General features: G+C 42.4%; 1 protein-coding gene across 1 annotated transcript in view; it reads right to left on the reverse strand.

Annotated features, from left to right (window-relative positions):
- KATNAL1 (katanin p60 subunit A-like 1) overlaps window positions 1-4,350 on the reverse strand; it is a 97,646-nt gene extending 93,296 nt beyond the window's left edge. The window contains exon 1 of the mRNA XM_012642118.1: window positions 4,309-4,350. The gene's annotated coding sequence lies outside the window, so the exon portion shown is untranslated. The remainder of the gene's footprint in view (window positions 1-4,308) is intronic.
- Between the last annotated feature and the right edge of the window lie 961 nt (window positions 4,351-5,311).

Here is a 5,311-nt window from a genome sequence, read left to right on the forward strand (position 1 = left end):
CATAAAGCCATGGTCTCAACCTACCTCCTCAGCTACATCTCCAATCACTCACTCCCTTCTCTCCTTTACATCCCCAACCCACGCGCGTGTGCGAGTACACACACACACACACACACACACACACACGTACTCACATATGAGCTCTCTAACCCAACATGCTTGAATTTTTATCTCATGCCAAGACTAAGACATATAACTGGGAAAATGAAAAGCTAGTTTGTATCCAGAACCCAATGCTGCTTGGGTTGTCACTAATAATTTTTTTAATGAAATCATATTTATAACTCTTTTGTCTCTGCAACAGTGGTTTTTACATAAGAAATAAAACACGTTTTCAAACTATTAATAATTGGTGCATGATGTCTAATTCAGTTATACTTACAATACATGAGGCTAAGAAAAAAATTTCTGCTTTAAACTATTTTCATCCTCACACTTCCATATTTCTCATATGCTCCTTTTCCTTATATGAGTTGTAAATTCCTGAAAGTAGATGCTTATTTTAGAAATATTAAAGCAGCCTCAACTACAGCAATATGAACTGAATAACACCAGTTAGAACAATGGTAAGCAAAACAACAAATCAAGTTTGACTTTCAGCATTATCTACCAGTATGTCTAGGTTTTACATATTTAAAGAAAAAAAATGTTTCTCCAAATCACCAAAGTCCCGTTTATTTCATGCAATGACTGCTATAAATACAAGCGATTAACACATAACCACAACTTCTCAAATTAATGCATCTTGAAGTATGTTTTAATAGAAATAAATTAACCTACTATGTGAGTACTCATCACCAAAATGTTAACTTTAAAAATCACAATACATCTCTTTATGTTGGGTAATATTCTCAAGGACTGTAGCTTACCACAAATAATAGAGAATATAACTTAATCACAAACCCAGAAATAACAGAAGAATCTCTGTAGCAATGAAGTTACCTGAACTCTGCAAATATTTTAGAAAAAGAAAAATAATTGTCTATGAAACACAAAAGAATCTAGATACATAGTTCTAAGAGGGTAAATGTTTCTCAGAAGTAAACATCACAATAATTTCTGTTCATGTACTTCCACTAGCATCTTGAAAACATTACAAAAGATAGAAAATGTGGATCATCTGCCATTTTCTCTCAATATGGCAGCTTGAACTATAAATTTTACCTTAACTGCATAAATACCCCTTTTAGCATGAAAATAATAGTAATAACATTTATTGAATGCTTACTCCACAACGGACAACATGATAAAAATGGTTTTCTAGCCATTATCTCATTTAATCCTCATAACACTATGAAACAAAAATGGTTACACATCCTCCCTCCCCATTTAATATAGGAGGCACCTGAGGCTTTAAAGAATTTGAACAACTTGCCGACAGAGCCTGGATTTGAACCCAGATGTTTCTGATGTTCCTAACTCAGAGCCCACCCTCCTAGCTCATTATCTTCCACTGCCTCAAATCCCTTCAAAATATATCAATTCCTTTAAAGTTATGCAGCTAATCCAAAAATAAAAATAAAAAGCTCATTAGTAGAAATAATGTATTTTCTAATTCATTTGTTCCTTAATTTCATAGTGCTTTGAATGACATAACATAAAACCTTTCAATACCATCTGCTTCATATTACTTTATCAAGAAGTCTTTAAACAAGTAATTTTATCATATTTATCCACTCGTTCATCATCCAATCTACACTATTTAGTAAGCACCTACCCCACTAAACAATTATCTGTGTATATGTGTAAGAAACTATGTAAGGCCACATGGAATTTACCAACGTAATTCTTGACTTCAAATAGTATCTAATATTAGATATTAGATAACAGAAAATAAGAGGATAAAATACCTACATTCATACCAGAAAGTATGTGTTAAATACCTCTTTCATCCATATTCTTCCACAACGAAGAAAAATAAAACAAAACCTACTGATTTTCTCTCTTTTGTTCGTTTCCTCTTCTTACCTCCTAATACCAAGAAAAATGGAATGAAGGGGAAAACACAAAGAAAAGAATATTGACCTCACGCCTGTAATCCTAGCACTCTGGGAGGCCGAGGCGGGTGGATCGTTTGAGCTCAGGAGTTCGAGACTAGCCTGAGCAACAGCGAGACCCTGTCTCTACTAAAAATAGAAAGAAATTAATCGGACAACTAAAAATATATAGAAAAAATTAGCCGGGCATGGTGGCGCATGCCTGTAGTCCCAGCTACTCGGGAGGCTGAGGCAGAAGGATCGCTTGAGCCCAGGAGTGTGAGGTTGCTGTGAGCTAGGCTGATGCCACGGCACTCACTCTAGCCCGGACAAAAGAGTGAGACTCTGTCTCAAAAAATAAAAAAGAATACTGACATACAGACATTCATAGGGATAGAGAAATAACACTGGACTTTTGTTTTTTCTACATCTGATTTCCATACCTTATCACCACTCTAATCTTTCCTCTCCTAGGTCCACTCTCCACACGGGAGCTGGAGTTATCTTTCTAAAACACAAACCTGATGATACCACTACTCTATTTGAAATTTTTCAATGGTTACCCCATGTTAAGAAAAATTCTAAACTCTGATCATGGTACCGAGTACTTGAAGATCTGGCCTCTCTCACTACTTACAAATATTCTGGGATCCAGTCATTCAGAACTACCTAGGGTTCCCCAAATAAAAAACACTCATTCTTAAATCTATCCCTTGCTCATGCTGTGCCATTTACCTAGAATAACTTTCCTCATCCTCTCCCCAATGAAAGCTTATTTAATTGTCTTAACACAAGTCAAAAGTCACATCACACTGAAGACCTCCCCTGAATCATTAGACAGTCAGGATCTCTCTACTAATTGACAGGGAGAATGGCATCAGTGCTTGAGATCATGACTTATATCACGATTCATCAGTCACATGAGTTGAAATCCCAGGTTCATACTTTACAAACTATGATTTTGGGCAAGGTGTCTAAACCTGTTTCCTCATCTCTAAATAACAGTAACTAATTCACACAGTTGTTGTAAGGATTAAGTAAGAAGCTACATGCAAAATACTCTGCACAATGCCTTGTGTACGATAAGTATTTAATAAATGTTATTGTTATATGATTATTTATTTCCACTCTGGGTCCCTACAATTTACACGTATCTTAATCACATTATTGTGATGACACGACTGTTTGCCCATCAGGACACAGACTATCTTCATTCATCCCTTTATTCCAGCCACCTGGCATAATGCCTCACACACAGTAAATTCTTCACAAATCGTGAATGAATATATAAAGTACTTCGAATCCCTACGCTGTGTAACTTAAGGCCTCAGTTTTTTCTATTGGTCTTACTAAACCTACTTTCCATCTCTTTCTTGTACAAAATTGCTACTTTTAAGTAAAATTTACAGCTTCATTTTAATTGAGAGAAAACGAATTTTATAAGATTTCTGGTCTTGTTTTTAAAAACATACACACAATAAGCCCACGATCAACGAATTACTGTATAAAATAGCAAACATCTAGAATGGTTATCTACCTATTGAAAAATTTTAAAGGGTAATCAAGGAAGGTTTTCTAAATCTGTATCAGCTTCCTTACTGCCAGGCCCTGGGTTGACTCTAAGGACTAAGGTGCATTCGAGAACATAAAAAAAACACAAATCAGAATATACCATTTTTCATTCTGTAAACTTGCTCCTGAGAAATTCTGAAAAAACACTGGAATAATCAAAGAAAATAATTACTACTACCTGCTGCTAAAAAAAAAAAAAAAAAGTCTGTGCTTTAAAAGTTACCAGTAATTTAAAGCTGAACTAATCTTCAAAGTAGAATCAAAATCTGTGTAGGCAGTGTTCAGGTTGGTGGGGGGGACTCATTTCACAATCTTGAACCTCAATAAATGCAAAAATGCAAAACGGTAAAAAATACCAGATACCAGCATATACTAGCAATGATATCTTTTCTCTACTTCCACACTTAACCTTTTAAACACTACTGCCCTTTGAGTAATTACAAATTGATGGGTTTAATATGCAAACACCTCTGAGCTACTTTAACTATAACTTAAATACCTAGAAATAAACGAATCCGGGAAGGGAAAAAAGCCTGTTAAAATACGGTTTCTCGGGTCTCACATCAAATGTGTGACATACATACGGTTCTGCACCGAGAGGCAGCAACCTGGGAGGGTCAGAGACGCCGAAGGCCCGAGGCCCTGCAGCTGGGGCGGCTGCTCATCCCTGAGACTACGTTGGGCGGTGGCCCAGCCTGGGTGGGGCTGAGCGCTGCCGCCGGGGCGGGCCAGACCACAGGGCGGGAAGCACGAGTCTCACCTCCACTTCCCTTTTCCTGCGCACAGAGCCCAGTTCGGCGACCACCCCACAGCCCCCTCAAGACAAAGAGAAAAATTTTCTCCCTCTCGCTCCGCTCAAAGTTTATCGGTCTTTGCCAGCGGCTGGGGCCGCCGGGCTTTGTAGTTCCCCAGGCCGAGCCGCCCCGCCGCGGCCACAAGCCCGCGGAGCTGCAGAACTACAATCCCCATGATGCCCCGCGAGTCCCCCGCGCCCGCTCCTCTTCCCCTCCCCGCACGACGGACCGGGCCCGAGGAACCCCGCCGCGCACGGCCCGGGCGCCTGCTGCGGCGGGAGACGGGGCGGAGCTGCCAGCCGAGCACACCGCCACCTGCTGTCCCGTTCACGCCCCTCTCCTTCGGATTCATTACCCAGGTGTCGCAGGTCGGCGCACGGTTGGCAGTGCGGTCCAGGTGGGGTGGGGGTGGGGCGCCGGCAGCCGCCGCGGAGTCCGTTAGTTCGCGACGTGCGTGAAGAGGCGGTGGCGGCGTAGAGTTACCATGGCAGCCGCGGGCCGTGCGGCGGGGGCCTAGCGGAGAGGGAGCGCTGGGGCTCCGAGTCAGTTCCGGGAGGAGCTTGTGGAGCCGGCCCGGGTGCGGGGGGAAGGGAGGCGCGAGGGCGCGTGGTGGGAGAGGAGGGAGATCGTGACATTGAAGAGGACGGGCGCTGACTGGGCTTTGGTCGTTCCTGGTGAGCCCTGCCTCGGCTGCGGCCAGCCTCCGCGACACGGCGCGTTCGTGCCTGCGGTATTCGGAGGGGACGCCTGTGGTGTCAGAGGAAGGAGCCCCGGAGTCTGGTCCAGCCGCCTTCCCCGCCGCCTGTCCCAGCATCCCCCCCTGGGATGTGGGGAACCTACGCTGAGTCTGTGGTTTTTGCCACTCAAATCGAATTTGCAGTCTCTCACACCTCTTTTTCTGCCATTCTCTGGGGAGTGGGATAGAAAGCAATTATTCAGTAAGGTGGAATGCGTACAGCCTCGATTGAT

The sequence above is a fragment of the Propithecus coquereli genome, unplaced genomic scaffold, assembly GCF_000956105.1.
Source record: "Propithecus coquereli isolate 6110/MARCELLA unplaced genomic scaffold, Pcoq_1.0 Scaffold175, whole genome shotgun sequence".
Classification (NCBI taxonomy): Eukaryota; Metazoa; Chordata; class Mammalia; order Primates; family Indriidae; genus Propithecus; species Propithecus coquereli.